Consider the following 18455-nt stretch of genomic DNA (forward strand, 5'->3'; position numbering starts at 1 on the left):
AGAATTAATTGAAAGTACTATTCTATCAAAATGATCAAAACGCACTATCAAGCACATGTGATATTTGCATTCCGTTTTTTCCTCCTCGTGTCTTCACCCATTAGCTACATCTTTATAGTGGTGAGAGCACTCTTTAGTAAAAGGTTAGAACTTGTAAATCTCTGTGGGGTACTTTTATTTTAGCTAAATACTGTTCTACTCATCCAGTTGCTTCTACTATTCAGCCCACCCATTCCCTTGCTTGGAAACAGTTGGTCAAGATAAGAGACCAAGTGGAAGAACTTTTAATTTGAAAGATCAATAAGGGCAATAGTAGTTTTTGGTGGGATAACTGGTGTGAAATGGGTGCTGTAGCTCAGATTATTCACAGAAATGATTTTAATTATGACCAAATTGTTACTGATGTTATTACTAATGGAAGATGTAAATAACTTACAGTTTCCTGAATATCTTGCTGAACACATCAACTCCATTGACATAGGTAATCAGGATCTAATTGATGCTCCTATTTGGATGCCTAACAGTAATGGTACTTTTTCTACTGCTTTTGCCTGGAGACACATTAGACAGAAAATGAGGTTTCTTATTTCTTAGAGAAGATCTGGCATAAGCATTTACCTTTTAAAATGTCTTTCTTAATGTGGAGATTTCTGAAAAGAAACTTGCCTTTTAATGATACTATTGCTTCTAGATTTGGGATTGACAGTGATGCCATGTGTTTTTGTTGTCCTATTGATCAAACAGATGCTATGCACCACACTTTCATTGTTGGGAAAATTGCTGAACAAATGTGGAATTTCTTTGGAAATCCTGTTGGAATTTCTTGGGAGGATATACCTATCAGGTGTGTGCTTCAACAGTGGTGGAATATCAAACCAAAAAATTCACTTCATCAGACTATTCTACAAATTACTCCTGTAATAATTTATTGGGAGATTTGGAAAGTGAGATGCTCAGTCATATATGGAGGTAACATATGCTATACAAAACGGATTCAATATAAGATTCTTTCTCATCTAAATGGGTTGTCTCCAAAGCAAAGAGTAATACTGAATGGAGTTCTAGGTGGGAAAATATGTATCAAGAGGTTATGGGCCTTATTCCCAAGATTGAATGTATTGTGGTTAAGATTAACACTGATGGAAGCAAGGATGCAAATGGTAGAGCTGGAATTGGAGGAATTTGTAGAGATCACAGAGGAATAATTATCATGGCCTTTACTCGAAGGGTGGGTATGGATACTAGTAATATGGCTGAAGCCAAGGCAGCTCTAAATGGCCTGGAATGGTGTTATCGAAATGGGCATAGCAATGTAATCTTGGAATGTGATTCAAAGATTGTGGTTGAGATGATCAAAGGCAACTACTATATCCCTTGGCAAATGAAGAGCAACATTACTCACATTTAAAAAAAGCAACAAGTTGTTGCTTTGTCAACAGCTGAAGCAGAGTACATGGCTGCAACAAGTAGTGCTACACAAGCATTATGGTTGAGAAGGGTGTTTGGATTTCTTCAACACAAGCAAGACAATCCTATAAAAATATTTTGTGATAGCAAGTCTGCAATTGAGTTAACAAAGAATCCAATTTCATGGCCGCAGCAAACACATTGACATTAAATATCACTTCATTCATGATTTGGTTCAAGATAAGGAGATAGTTGTTGATTATTGCAAGACTAAAGAACAAGTTGCTGATGTTTTCACAAAGCCACTAAAATTGGAGTTGTTCATAAAGTTGATGAAGATGCTAGGCATGGTCAAGTTTGAAGATCTTGTTTTAAGGGAGGCTATGTAGGAAATAAACCAAGAGTAGGATACCCAAGTTGTTTAGAATTTAGTTTATTTAATTCATGTCTAGTTAGGATTTATTTATCAAATCTATATTGGAATAGGTTTTTCTAGTCCTAGTCTATTTTGGTTTCTAGTATTATAAATAGGGATGCTGTCACGCCCCGAACCATGGCCTGGACGTAACACGGCATTCGGTGCCTAACTGCATGTGACCGAGCGAACCACATGGCTTGCTGAATAATCATGAGGCATACATAAGGGAGTATAACGTGAATGCATGATGAACCTTTATAAAACTTAACGAGTCATATTACTTAATAGAAAAAATACTTGTTTAATCATGAGTGTGGAAATAACATGCATGAGCCAAAACGGCTAACCGACTCTGAAAGTCTAACATGACACTAGTCTAGTCTATGAAACCTCTAACATGAGTCTAAACATGAAAACATACTTGCTGGGACAAGTCCCCCAGCATACCTTTAGATGCAAAACTAAATAAGAAAAGACAATGTCTAAACCCCGGATGAGATGGGGCTCACCAATAATCTGGTACGTGTAGATCCTAATGAGCAGAGGTGTCGTCCTATAAATCAATACCTGCATCGTGAAATGCAGGCCCCCAAGGCAATAAAAGGGGACATCAGTACTTTGAATTTACTGGTAAGTAAACACATGAGAGAAATAAGCAGGCACATAATATATAGACATGAAACTGAAACTGAACATGAATGTTGAAACCGACACGAAATCGAACATGAACATGAGTACGTAAGCATGAAACAATCAGAATCGAGGTGAAAACATGATAATAATTGTAATACCGACATGAACCACCACGGGGAGAAATGTCGAGTCTGATCTCGGCCTGATCAGCTAAGCTATCTTGTACCTTGTCAGGGTACAAGACATGAACATGACATGAATGGATCCAAAATCCCTCAATGGGGAAAACATGAAGGAATCGTTCTAACTTGGCGGAGCGATCCTTATCCTTAGTTTCAAGCTATCTGAGCCTTTTCGGTATTAATACAACTCCCGAACATGAAAGACAACTGAAGACATGATTTTCTGATTCTTAACATGAACATGGATACATGAAGACCTGACAATAAATACATATATAAATATATATATGCAAGCTTTTCATGGAAATAAGCACAATATCTCATATCTTGTGTTATAGAACCCATGGGATACAAGTCATGGGTTTTCATAGATGACGAACTGAGTCTCAATCAGCATAACAGTAAATTAAGACAAATTAAATGGGATTGCAACTGACAATATAATATTTAATCATGGTTCAAGTGTCTAGGGTTTATCATGAATATACCTAGAATCCTAAAATCTAGGGTATAATCATGGAATACTGAAACATGGGGAAGAACAAGGATGTTTCCACATGTGGATAGCGTCTACATACCTTAATCGCTCCAAAACTTGAAGAAAAGTCTGAATCTTTGAAGAAAAATTCCAAAAGCTTTGAATTTGGAAACCTTGAGAGGATTTTCACTGATTTTCGTAGCTACTGTTCGTGGCTCAAAGGGTACTGTTCTGGACCTCCAAATCCAATCTCCACCATTCATATTTTAGACTTATGTGTTATGAACCCTCCGTTAAAATTTGGGCTCGATCCAACGGTTAGATTATCAGAAAACACCAAATTAATATGGCTGGTCGGAATGAAACTCAATAGAAAAATACTAGAGTTTTCTCCAACTTTTTACAACTCTTGATTTTTATAGGGTAACGGGATGGATGGATTTATCCTAGTCTTTATAAATGATAAATCTTGTAGAATACAAAGGTTCTTGATTAAAATATTTACCTTGGAGGAAACTTACCCCCTGTTTGGATGGTGGTTTCCCGTGGTTCATTAATGTATAGTTTTGTATGAAACCATGTTTGTTTTTATTGTTCTTAAAACTATGTGGTATGGTGTTGTAAATCTGTGGTTCATCCCATGGTTATATAACCATCAAAAGTCCCAATTTTTATAACCACGGATTTGGTGGTTTTTCCATGGTTACGTATTTTATTTCCCTATTTTACCCCACCCTCCACCCTTCATCCCACCCTACCCCCACTCTACCACTCACACTCACCCCCACCCCTTGCCGCACCCCTACCATCCACCCAACCCCACCCCTCCCCACCCTGCACCATGCACCCGACCCACCCCTACCCTACCACTCACCCCCGCCCTACCACCCACCTCACACCACCCACCCCTTCACCACCCTCACCCACTACCCCTCACCACCACCCAACCCCACAACCACTCACCCCCACCCTCATCCCACAACCACCCACCTCACACCACCCACCCATTCACCACCCCCACCCACTACCTACTTATTTTTTAAAGTTCCTAATTTGTTTTATTAATATATATAAATTAATTTCTAATTAAGAGTTAAGGGTATTTTAGTAAACTTACAAGTTATTATACGGTACCATATAAACTAAACAATACAAATGTTATTAAACCACAACAAACGATACGATCTATCCAACCATTATGTTCATTAATACGGTACAATACAATACAACACCATACTGTACCATACCATACTGTACATTAATGAACCACGGGAAACAACCATCCAAACAGAAGGTTAGGAACCAAATTCTTGAAGGTTTCTTGATTTTTTTTTATTGCAAGGATGAGTTTCTTGAAAGATTGAAGTGTCTAGGTTCTTTAGGGATGGAGGTAGAGAGAAAAATAATAGTATCTTAGGGTTTATAATAGTGTTATGGACGTTTTTGCTTCATAAAATAATAAAATAGGGAGTCCCAATTCGAGTAGGAAAAGGCTAAAAAACGTAACCAAAAATCTGAAAATTCTGCTCTAACCAGCGTTAGTAAAATAGGCATAACCCTTAGCACAGAGCTCTGTTTGAGCTCCACAAGATACCGTTAGAAAGCTATTCCAAAGGGCTACAACTTTCATGTTTTTAGTTTTCTCAAATTATCAACTAATCCAGGCGTTACGGGTGCCCGAATTAGGCTGGTCAACCACTCTCGTAATACGCACAAACTTTTAAATTTTTCGCTAAAACTCTAACGTTATGAGTCTAACATGAGTTCTAAGATACGAGGTGTTACAGATGCTATGTCACATATTTTCATTATAGTGAGATTCAAGGATTTTTGAGTTATTAACTAAAGTCTCCTTCTCTCTTTAGTCTGATAAATTTCTTCTATATAGCCATTGTTGAGTCTTCCGCTTGTGCTTATATTATTCCTTTGAGTATTTTTTATTTCCTTCAAAAAATTTTGACATGTGATAGCCACAAATATGTTATGGTGTGTTAGAGACACAAATGTTATAGTCACATACATATATGCATGTCTACATTTGGAAACACTTCAATTTAAACTTGGCTAAAGTCATCGATGGACCCCTGAACTTGTCCTGATTTTTCATTTAGACCCCCCAACTGAAACGTTGACCATCTGGACCCTCGAACACAAGCTAAACTGTGCCATTTGAACACATCGTGCCAGCTTGGCACATGCGTGCAGTACACTGCTTTAAACAGAGCGTGAGAGACCAAGTTTTTTCTTTTTTAAATTTTTTAATCATTAAAAATTAATTTTAAGAAAAACTCTATTTTAAAACCTATTTACATAATTAAAAAAACTGAAAAACCCAACCCATCCTCTCCGATAGCCCACTTCGCCGCCGCCACTGCCTACCGCTCCACTTCAAAATCTATTTAAACAAATCTCCGACAAAAAACGGCACCATTTTTTTAATTATTTAAATAGATTTTGAAGAGGCAGTAGCAGCGGCGAAGTGGGCTATCGGAGAGGAGGGGTTGGGTTTTTCATATTTTTTTTTTAATTATTCAAATAGATTTTAAAATTAATTTTTCTTAAAATTAAATTTTTTTGTTGAGATGGCTTATTTTTATTGGTCTATTTTTCCATGTCACAACAAGTGTAGCTCACGCACCACACTTGATCTGGACTGTGTTCAAATGGCACAGTTTAGCTTGTGTTTGAGGGTCCAGATGGTCAACGTTTCAGTTAGGGGGTCTAAATGGAAAATCAGGACAAGTTCAGTGGTCTATCGATGACTTTAGCCTTTAAACTTTTCTATTTTACTTTTAATGACAAGTTTTATAGCCACAAAAATATTCTGGTATGTTTAAGATCACAAATTTAATCGTAAAGCCTACATTTTTCTTAACCTAGATGCCTAATCAGGCTACATTATATAAATGAAACAGAGGGAATGACACAAATAAGTATCTATTTGTGATAGGGTGTAAAGCCTTAAACCAATACGTTCATCCTAAACCTAAACTCACTAAGAAATCAAATTTCGAATTTGTATTTTCTTTGTGCATCAATAAAGAAAATCAAGACTTCTTTCACGCTCATGCTAAGTCTAGTATTGTAGAAAATCGAAACCAAACCGATAAATATACACATATTTATAATTTTATATACATGCATATACATGTATGTATACATACATACATACATATATATATATGTGCATACATGTATCTATGTATCTATGTATATACATGTATGTATGTATCTATATTTAAGTTGAAAAAGGTAAATTTATGTTGGGTTTAAGTTAAGGTGAATGGGAAATTTTTCTGAAAAGATACAACTTAATTGAAAAGTTGCAATTTTTGAGTTGCACCTTTTCACTTAACTCTAACCAATTGCTATATAAATCTGGCCAGTCCATCAAATTTTTCTTACGAAAATTCTGAACTTCTCTCTTCTTTCTTGCACTAAAATAAATTCCCGTGTGATATACCGCCGTCGAGTGGTTCACCGTTACCGGAGTTTGCTGTACCGCTACAACGGTGAGTAAATCGTTCTATCCTGGGAGGATATATTCCACAACCTCGGGTACATTGAGGAGAATAATTTCCTTAAGGACACACTGTGCATTCAGTGGGCTCGATTTAATTCCTTATAATTTTAACACACTGTTCTTCTAAATTTCAGAATCTGCTTTGTTTAGTTTTCAGTTTCTGGTTAAAATAATTTTTCGAATATAGGTTGCTAACAATCTTAAGGAAATTACTCTATATATATTAATCTGTATTCTGCTTTGTTGGAGACGAACAAGAAATAGAATTATTTATCGGCACAATCGTGACATGTGGCGTGGAAAAATGAAAGACCTTTCTGGACTACAAAATGGAATAGTTTTTCATGCAAGGATTTGGCTTTCGATTTTTGTCCCTGTCGGCGTTGCTGAGAGATGAGAACTGCTTGCTCATCCAATTGTAAGTTTATATGACAAATTTGCTTGTTTTCTTTGTCTGTGTGCACTCATCATTATATGGAGTAAATCAAAAGAATTTCTTTTCCTTTGCTTGAAAAGTAGTTTGTTTTCTCTCCATGTAATCTAGCAGCGAAGACATCTCAAAGTTAAAAACTCATTCTATGTGTTTAAGTGATCTCTGGCCGTGGTCTAAGAAAATATTATGTAGTGTGATTGAAATGTACATGTGTATATAATTATTATTTTAAGTGTGTCAATGGAAGACACAAATGAAAGAACGAGAAAATAAATGAAAGGATGGTTAATGTGACAGATGAGGAGCAATGCCTCAAGATTTTATCTTAAGTGAATATGATGTTCTTCCATTAATATGCTCCAAATGTTTAACTGAATATGAAGAGTTGTCATCAAATGAATTAACCGATGCAACTTTTCGGGCGTAACTTGTTTGTTATGGTTACTGTTGGGAGAGATTGGAATGACACTAAAATTGAGTTATATTTTCTTCACGCCCTTGTCATTTAATTTCCTACCCTTATGATTTATTAAATTCATGTTTTATACATGTTAGGGTAGATATTTATTATTTGATGATCTCAAAGTATATTCTATGGCAGAAACATTAGTAATACATGGTAAGGTGCTGAAAATTTATCTCAGCAACTTAACTTGAAATTTCATTTATTGAGATCATCAGTTATAATTTTCAGAAAGTATGGAACCCAACGGTGAAAGTGTTTTTCTTTATAATCTATTTAGAAAAGAAAATCACTCTTTAGAGAGAAAGAAAAAAAAAACAATACTCTTTTTGGAGACTAAAACCTTTGTGGTTTTCTACTCCCTTTGTTTGGAGATTAAAATCTGTGTGGTTTCTTTTACTCCAAGTTACTACTCGGTTTAAAGAATATAAAAACTTTATCGAGTTAGTAAATTCGGTTTAAAGAATATCAAAACTTTGCTGAAGTTAGTAAATTGTGTTGGTTTGAAGAAATAAAATCTTCGTTGGTTCTCATTGTTTTGAAGGAAAAAAAAAGTATTTTTCCAGAAATAAAAGTACTATTTCCTGAGATAAAAAGATATCTTTTTCCAGGAATAAAAAGTTACTTTTTTGGAAACTAAAATCTTTAGATTTCCTACTCTAGTTTTGAGATGAAAGTTTTCGTAACTTTCTACTCATTTGGTTACTCGATTTGAAGATATAAAAACTTCATCGAGTATATATAAGTTTCTGCATTCGGTTTGAAGATATAAAAAATTCACCGATTTATTAAATCTATTTGTGCCAGAAAGTATTAGGTCTGAAGATATAAAAACTTCACCATTTTATTCTCTGGTTAAGGGGGAAAAAAAAAAGCTTATGATCATAAGGATGTTCATTGCATTGTGTGGTATGAATGACTGATAGAGATGAAAATTAAAGGAAAATTCTAATTGGAGGTTTAAAGTGTGAACGAACACGTTTTTTCTATAACTCCTTGTGATTGTCCTTCTGATTACAAAATTCAGTGGCTAAGAATTTATATGAAGAGGATCATATTAATTGCTTGACATTAAATATGTCCATGTCATCTATGTTCATGGCAAAGCCTTCTTCATCAGTCCCGTTTCCTATTTCCCTAACAGTCTCAAAGATATTCAGGCTATCAATTTCTTACTGATAATTTAAGTGTTGATAAAGTGGTTATGATGCAAGGAGCAGGAGCTGGTTTCTTTAGTTCTCCTTTTACTAATGGGTGACTAGTACGTACTAGTACTGATTCACGGTAACTAAGTCCATACGTGTTTAATAATGATGTTGCACTGTGAACGAACGATTTAACATAGATGGTAAATGCATTATAAACAAGTTCTGGTTGGCCTCAGAACTTGTGGGGGAAAGCTATCCTTACAACTAGCCGAATACTCAATCGAGTGCCCCATAGTAAAACACAATCTATTCCATATGAAAAGTGGACAGGAAGAAAGCCTAATTTGAAATACTTCAAAGTGTGGGGGTGTTTGGCCAAAGTGAAAGTTCCTAAACCCCAAAGGGTAAAAATAGGACTTAAAACCGTTGATTTTGTTTTGATAGGATATGCCACAAATTGTAAAGCATATCAATTTTGGTGTACAAATAAGAAAATATGACATTCGTGTTAATACGGTAATTGAATCATATAATGTTGAAACTATTTATCCGTATAAAAAGGAATGTGCGTCATCTAGTGAAAGATCTAAACGACCTCGGAAAGAAACAAAGGAAAGTACACATAACAAGGAAAATCCAAGGAATAGTAAACGTCAAAGGATGTCTAAATTCTTTGGACTAGATTTGCTGATATTTTTGTTGGAAAATGAGCCTCAAACTTTTTAAAGAAGCTATGACTTCTTCTGAAGCTTAATATTGGAAAGAGGCAGTCAATAGTGAAAATTGAATTCATATTGAACAACCATACATGTGAATTGGTTGATCTTTCTCCCAGGGACAAACCTTTGAGTTCCAAATGAATTTTAAAAGGAAAATGAAAGTTGATGGCACCATTGACAAATGCAAGGCAAAATTTGTTGTCAAATTTTATAGACAAAAAGAAGGCCTTGACTATTTTGACACATACTTGCTAGTAACAAGGATTACATCCATACGGGTGTTAGCAGCACTGATAGATGTGTACGGTCTTGAAATCCATCAAACGGATGTTAAGACAGCTTTCTTAAATGGAGATTTGTGGAAGCAATTTACGTGGAACAACTTGAGGGTTTTGTGGTTCCTGGTAACGAAAAGAAGGTGTGCAAACTTGTTAAGTCATTATACGAACTAAAACAAGCACCCCAAACAATGTCATGCTAAATTTGACCAAACAATGGTGGCAAATGAGTTAAGATTAATTAGTGTGATAAATGTGTTTACATTAAGAACTCTTTAAATCATATAGCCATTGTTTGTTTATTTATTGATAATGAGTAAAGACATTAATGACATAAATTCCACTAAGCGTATGCTTGTTAGCAATTTTGATATGAAAGACTTAGAGGTTGTCGATTTAATTCCAAGAATTAAAAACCACCGAACTTTTTAAAGTCTAGCATTGTCTCAGTCTCACTATGTTAAAATGTTACTTGAAACATTCTAGTATTAAATGCCGATTAATGTAAATCTTGTTATTGCAAAGAATATTGGTGATAGCAAGTCTCAATTGGACTATATGCTTGGGTATTAAATAAGCAGACTTGAGTGTTACAATGAAATCTGAATTATTGAATGTGCAGTCGAATAGAAGTGGAATGGTTGGAAAAATAAAATATTGTTAAAAGTTGTGGCCACAACTGTTGCCAACTATCCACATATATTGTTATAATGATGCTACATCAAGTGTAGCTAATAATTAGATATGTAAACTCAAGATGCATGAGTCTTCGACATACTTAAAATTTTATATTGCATTGCAATAAATATCTTGCGGTTGTTGAAGGATATATTGATGTAAATTGGATCATCTGAACTGAATCTAAATCCACAAATGAATATGTTTTCACCAATAGTGGAGGAGCAGTGTCTTGGAAATCATCTAAATAGACATGTATCGCCCGCTCTACAATGGAGTCTGAGTTTATAGCTCTAGACAAGGTCGGTGAAGAAGTTGAATGGCTCCGGAATTTCTTGGAGTATACTCTTTTTGGCCCAAACCGTTGGCACATATATGTATACATTGTAATAGCCAAGCGGTAATAAGAAAGGCAGGGAGCATTATGTATAACGGTAAATCTCATCACGTACGATGAAGACATAATACCGTTAGACAACTACTTTTTATTGGAGTTATCACTATCGACTATGTAAGGTCTAGAGATAACGTCGCGGATCCGCTTACAAAAGGCTTAACTAGAGAGGTAGTTGAAAGATCAACAAAGGGAATAGGATTATGGCGTAGAACAAGTCATCATGGTGGTAACTCTACCTAGTAGACTGGAGATCCCAAGAGCTAGGTTCAAGGAGAAAACAAAGTTATGAATGACGGTTCAACATTGTCAAATAACTCAACCCATTCTCGTGATCAGACAATGTTTAGAAACAAGGATAAGGCCTTAAGGCTTTTTAACGAGTTAATATAGCTAAAGCTTTTTAATGGTTTCTAAGTTTGGCATATGACCAAATAGTGTATCTACGAGATGACACGTTTAGGAATCACCTATGTGAGTGTGAAGTGTAAGCCGCTTCAAGGAGTATATTAGGTAAAGGCCCATGCTCTACGCACTTATAAACCAGGCGGTGTTCATGGCTGAAACGAACACAACCGTGAGAACCATAGACGGTTAAGGGTTAATTATGTGACTTATGTTGTCTAGGTATACAACAAAGCTCAAAGGTTCAAAGATATCCTATCTACTGATTGACCGAGTATATCCGATATAAGTTCACTACGGAAAGTTCAAAGGGAAACCTACTTATCCAGATGCAGTTAATCTTTACTTGTAAATCACACACTTGTCCGTGCATTCCTTATAGACATTCCTCATTCATGTGGAGGATTGTTGGGTTTAAGTTAAGGTGAATGGGAAATTTTTCTGAAAAGATACAACTTAACTGAAAAGTTGCAACTTTTGAGTTGCACCTTTTCACTTAACTCTAACCAATTGCTATAAATCGTTATCCATTGATTTTCCTTACGAAAATTCTGAACTTCTCTCTTCTTTCTTGCACTAAAATAAATTCTCGTGTGATATACCGCCGTCGAGTGGTTCGCCGTCACCGGAGTTTGCTGTACCGCTACAACGGTGAGTAAATCGTTCTATCCTGGGAGGATATATTCCACAACCTCGGGTACATTGAGGGGAATAATTTCCTTAAGGACACACTGTGCATTCAGTGGGCTCGATTTAATTTCTTATAATTTTAACATACTGTTCTTCTAAATTTCAGAATCTCCTTTGTTTAGTATTCAGTTTCTGGTTAAAATAATTTTTTGAATACAGGTTGCTAACAATTTATACATTTAACTCTTTATGAATATTCTTATGTTTTATAAAATTTGAAGGCCTAATATGTTAAATTTTTTTTCTTTTGTAGATTGTGATGGATCAGTTTTAAGCATTGATTAGACTAGTTGTTGCAATTGAGATTCATAATGTTGCAATTAGTAGTGGCAATTAGTCATGACAATACAGCTATATAACAACTTTTAATATCTATGTGAATTCTCGTTGCGTTTAAGTACTTGTTCCCTGCAAGTTGTGGAATTCACTATGCTAGATTTCAGTGTTTTAAAGTATTACTTATTTTTTTTCAACTTCTGGAAAATTCAGTACACAAAATGAACTTTGCTTGAAGGCTGCGACTGGTTAGTGTTTGGCAACGTTATAATGAAATTATTGATCGTTTTTCACTTTAGCTTGCAGTGAAATGCCTTTTCTCCTCTTCGTGATATCATGTAATACAATTTTGCTTAGATGCGATTTGATTATTTTTCTTACGTTCCTCTTATCTGTTTTGCTTCATTAAGTGTTTTGTGATCGCTAGATTTTTGTGTCTATTTGAATAGCTGCTGCTATTCAGTAATTGTTCTGTGTAATTTTGAAAAACATACTGCAAGGAAACTCATATTCCCCCATTCGTGAATATGTGAACAGAGGAGGATGATATACTACTCTGCTTTCAAATGGAAATTTGCTTAAATTCCATTATTTGGTTTTTCAAATGACTATATCGGTTCAAGAAAATATTGGAACTTGGAAGCACTAATTCTAAATTAAGGGGGCTGACATGCGTCATAGCTTAAATATCATTATATTGTTTTAAGAGTTCATTGTTGGGATTAGTGTGATGACCCGCCACGTCATCATGCCACCTAGGCGTCACGTGGAACTATTTTTGCCATGTAGGAAGCTTATGTGGATGCTTACATAGAAAGGAGGCTAACTTATGTGAGAAGGTTCTAGAGAAATATGGAGATTTCTCGTGGAAGACCTTAGAACCTTATAAAATTGCATAGAAAGTCCTTGGAATAATCTAGTTGTGTAGAGATTTCTAAAATAGGGGCTTATTTGTAAATATGTAGGGACTTGTATAATAATTATTATTTGCATATTAGTCCCTAGGTGAGTAGTATAAATAGGAGGGTCATTCATTTGTAAAATCATCAAGCAAAAATCAATCAACTCTTCTATAATAAAAGTTTTCTTTTCAGCAAATTTCTCTTGTCTTATTCACTTACTATTCCCTTAGCGATCTTGAGTGTAGTAATCTAGGCTGACTTGGCATAGCAAGATCGTGAGCAAGTTGTGCAAGAACATGAGTGAGTTATCAAGTGCCGCACGTGCACTTAGTTGAAGACTAAGAACGTGACAACGTGGTATCAGAGCAAAGGTTACGACTAAGGGAATGGCAAACGACGGAGAAATCAACGATATTAAAACCCAAGATAACGTCATCCAGGATGCTGCTAGCAAGAAGGGCCATAACAAAAAGAGAAATGTCGCCAACAAGAGCCAGGATGTGCCGCTAGAGGTTGTGCCAAACGAAGGGCCTACATCCCAAGAACCTTTTACCACTGAGGCAAGCGAGGATGACGTGGAGGTCCTGTCCGAGGACGTCTCGCTTGGTAAAGAGTGGGTTATGAAGGTTAATGTGGGGATGGGCGCCATCGACATATTTGGCCAACGTTTAGGCAAGGTGGAAGGCACTCTTAGCGTTCTTAAGGGGCATACTGAAGAAGAAATCGTATCCGAAATGACTTGGAGGGGCGTATGCAGGTTGAGATTGAGGTAAAGCAAACCATCACCGCCAGAGTGCGGACTTATGGAGGGTTGAGTACTATCGATGCCATGAAGGCAAAAATAGTGGCACTCGAAGAAAGCGAGGTCAACGTCAGTGTGACCGAGGCAACGATAATGTTGTTGTGACGAGGAGGCTAAGATCGAGGCTCCCAAGCCACCGTTGTTCAAGCGGGTTCGTGATGCACAAGAGGTGGAGAACTTTCTTTGGCATCGGGAGAACTATTTCGTGCATGGAAAAGTGAGGGACGATGAGACCAAGATCAACACCATTCGTGTTGTACCTATCGGATCGTCATGCTATGGTGGAGAAGAAAGGTCGCCGATGCTGAGAGAGGTCTATGCACAATTAGCACGTGGGATCAGTTCAAGAATGACTTCAAGCGACAGTTCTTACCAACTAATGTTTTGTATGAGGCAAGGAGCAAATTTAGGGAGTTGAAGCAAACAGGGAGCATACGAGACTATGTCAAGGAGTTCACCACCCTTACGCTTCAAATTCCCAACCTCACCAATGATGACTTATTGTTTCACTTTATAGACGGGTTGCAAAATTGGGCTAAGCAGGAGTTGCACCCCCGTCAAGTCGCAGACATAGACCAAGCCATAGTAGAGGCCGAGTCTTTGATAGACTTTAGGCATGACAAGCATGAAAAAGTCTAAGGCAATGAGTCAAGGGGTAGCGATGCCAAAGGTGGGGGAGACCATGGCGAGAGCAAGGAGTCGCAACAACCATACTCCAAGACTCAAATGCGAACAAGTTCAACGGCAAGAAGTCAAGTGGTCGTCAGGGCTATGCCGAAAAGAAGGCACAGAATGAGAAGAAGGGATGCTACTTATGCGGAGGGCCGCACAGCTTCAAAAATTGCCCTGACCTGAAGAGCCTTAGCGCTATAGTGCGTGAAAGTCATGAGCTAACACAAGGGCAGAGTACGGGAATCGCACAGTTGGGGATGATTAGACTATATGGCGCTGTCACGAAGCAAGATAGTCAAACCAACAATAACAAAAACCAGTACGTGGATCTCACCATCAATAACAAGCCCGCTCGTGCCTTTGGTAGACACTGGGGAGACTCATAATTTCGTGACCGACGCCGCAGCGAAGAGACTAGAGTTGAAGCTCGCTCCAATTAACGCCCTCATCAAGACCGTAAATGCTAAGCTAAAAAATTCTCTTGGTGTAGCCAATAGAGTTGGTGTCAAATTGGGCGATTGGAAAGGTACGACAAATTTTACCACCACTACTATGGATATCTTTGACATTCTTCTGGGGAAAGAATTCTTTAGACATTGCCATGAGATGATCGATCCCTACCTCTAACATCTCTTGGTCTTGGAGCGAGAAGGTGCTTGCATGGTGCCTACAGTGACTATGTTGCATGGACAGGGCCATGCACAACTTTCAGCTATGCAGCTTGTCAAGGGGCTCAAGAAAAAGGAGCCAACATTCATGGCAACTATTACAAGTTTGGAGGAAGATAGTGGTACCCAAGAGACACTTCCGCCTTGGATAGATAATTTGCTCGAAGAAAACAAAGATAGTATTTCTGAAGAGCTACCTAAGAGCTTGCCTCTTAGGTGTGAGCTAGTTCACAAGATTGAGTTGGAGCATGAACCGGGAAAGGGTCTTGTCATGCACCGATTACCATCACCGCCTCACACGATAGGGAGATTGAAGCTATCATTGACTACCAGGCCAGGCGGAAACAAGGGCAAGAAGCCACCGCCATTTTCCTCGTCCATTGGAAGGGGCAATCACCGAAAGAGGTCACATGTGAATGATACGAAGACTTGTGGTAGTTCAAAAACAAGAGTCGAGAGTTTAAGCAGCAGCAGTGCTCCGCGGTCATCGCAACATCAGGTGGGGGGAGAGTGTGATGACCCGCCACGTCATCATGCCACCTAGGCGCCACGTGGAACTATTTTTGCCATGTAGGAAGCTTATGTGGATGCTTACATGGAAAGGAGGCTTGTTGACATCCAATTTTGTCCCTCCTTTATTTCAATTTATTTTCTAGAGCTTCTAAATTTACTAACGAGCTAAATATTTTATTTTCACTGCTATTTCTTTTTATTTCTACTACTATTAATACAGTTACCTTCATTTTCACTATTTTTACTAGTATTACTTTATCGCAAATTTCAAAGGGGTTATCATCACTTCATTTTTCGGATTTGTACTCGCTAAATTAATTTTTATTTTGTTAAATCATTTACTAATTACTATTCAATTTCACATAGTATATATTCTACTAGTTGTCAAATTAGAAGCCAAAAATAGTATTTTCGGAGCAACATTTGAAGTCCAGATATTAAATTTAATAGCCCAATTCTCGGCCAATTTTATTAGTCCCTTAATTACCATTTTCGGACCAAAACAATCTGGCCCAAACTACCAGCCCATATTTTCCCATTACCAGTCTATTTAACAATTAGCCCATCACCATTCACTTACCGGATCTAGCCCACTCCAACACCTGACCCGGTCCAGTCTATTTTCTTCAACAAAACCTAATTCCTCTCTCTTTCTCCTCTTCAAACGCAGCCGTCCCTCTCTCTTTCTTTCTCTTTTCTCTCTCCACGCCCTCCCTCTCATCGTCTTCCTCATCCTTTCCTTTTTCAACCAAAATCCAAACCCTCTTTCACCATGGCGACCTTGCCACTTCATTTCGTGCAAACCTACTCTCTCTCTCTATCTTCAACGTTCGAGTCAACGTAAAGGGCCAAAAAACCCTTCGAAATTTCGAAAAGTAAATCAACTTCGAGGTTTGATTTTGAATTCAAACGGCTCCTTGAACTGTGTTTGGAGCCAAAATCTGAAGTTAAAACAAAACCCTAGCCTCACTCTATAAATACGGACAAGAACACCACGAAAAAGGATATTATTTTTTCAGAATCTTGTACCTTCTAAGATTATCCCCTTCAATCTCGGTTTATGCTTTAATCACAATAGAGATTTAGAATACATTTGGGTTTCGAATTTTGAATCTAATCATAGCGAGAGAGTAGATTCGATGCTGACGATCCCCTTTCACTGCACCTAAGAAAGGTATTTCCTTATCATTTCATTGTTTTATTAGTTTTTCTTGTTCGATTTATGGATTAGTCTGTTTGTTAGCCCTTTTGGTCTAATTTATGTTTAGGCCATTTCATTCGGTGCCTAGAGTGATCAGTGATTTTATTATGTTAGAGCGCGAGCTTGAGTCGGATGGCTTAACCTATACAAGATGTGTATAAGTGTTTGCTTTCTTGGTTTTGATCGGTATGTCTTGAGTCTAAGGGTTGATCGATGTTGCCGGGCTATTAATTTTGTTGATCTGAGTTCTGAACAGTGTAGTCTTGTGTTAGTCTATCATTGTACTTCCCTCCCTTTGTTGCTCAGAACATTGCATTCTTCATGACGATAAAGGTTTCAGGCCGACTCGAACAACTTTTAAAACGTATAAATGATGGTCTGGTCTTGTAGAATTCGGCTCTTGTTGGTCATTGTAATGCTCCCTCTTGTCTGTGTTTGGTCCTTATATGTTGAGTAGTATGGGGGGTTCATTTAGATTAGTGGATTTGATCGCACGATCCTACTATGGTTTTTGTTTTAGCATCTCATGTCGGGAGGATTATTAGGCTATACTTATGAATGTGGTCAAGCATGCTAACTCAGGCTTATGTTTGCTTTTAGTTTATCCATGTCCCAATCTGTTGCGTGTGCAGTATCGTCTCAGTCTCACTCTGTTTTAACAACTAAGCATGGACCAAAGGGGGCTAAGTAATTACTTAAGCTTGGTTAAGATTCCTAGTTAAGATAACAGTTTAGATAATATGGGTATTTGATTCTTTATCTTATGATTGGTCCTAAAATGGTTTAAGGTGGAGTCAACCCTGGACTATGGATTTGTCTAGGTTTTAACCTCAGGAATAGTCATTTGAACATAGCTCTAGTAGGTCTGTTGTTGAGTTGGTTTCTCTTCCTGCATTGTTTGTAGGCAAGCAATTCTCCCTCCTTTTCTTTTCTAAGCTCTTGTGTTGATATAGCTTTTTCGTTTCTCGTTATGACTTTTAGTACTTAGTTCGCTTTATAGGTCATAGTTTTGGTTGGTGTTGTACTTAGGTTCTTTTGTTTGTATTTGGTGTTGAGTAACTTTCCCCTTCCGTTCATTTTTCGTATCTCGTCCTTATGAAGTTTATTTTGTTTTGTTGATGTCTTTTGGTTGTCTTTCCTTAAACTCAAATCATGATCAGATAGGATCTTTCTGTAGTTGTTTCTTTTGCTTCTAGTATTGATTAACAATCTGATACTAAGTCTAAAAATCAAAGTTGTAATGATAGTTTTGTTAAACATAAGCTGTTTGTTTGGTAGCCTCAAGCCTTATTTATTTTGCTTTCCTTCATCCCTGCCTAATCGGGAGTCTCTGTGAATGCGTCATTTTTCTATAATCTAGTCTCTTAGTATTAGCTTAAGGCTGTAAACATAGGCTAGGGAGTTAATCTAACAAAAAAAAGAAATATAAACGTGTACAAGTTGGCGGTCATAAGAACAGCTGAGTCGGCAACATGAATTAAGATTGCATACGACTATCGTGATGTTTCTATTTGCTGCTAGTGTGTTGTTTTGGAATCCTTGAGTCCTCATTAAATGAACGTGCCTTTAGAT

At 37.1% G+C, this 18455-nt stretch overlaps 1 pseudogene; it reads right to left on the reverse strand.

Annotated features, from left to right (window-relative positions):
* LOC132038407 (ATP-dependent helicase rhp16-like) overlaps positions 1–18455 on the reverse strand; it is a 99861-nt pseudogene that overhangs the window by 54713 nt on the left and 26693 nt on the right.

This window comes from Lycium ferocissimum, chromosome 11 (genome assembly GCF_029784015.1).
Source record: "Lycium ferocissimum isolate CSIRO_LF1 chromosome 11, AGI_CSIRO_Lferr_CH_V1, whole genome shotgun sequence".
NCBI lineage: Eukaryota > Viridiplantae > Streptophyta > Magnoliopsida > Solanales > Solanaceae > Lycium > Lycium ferocissimum.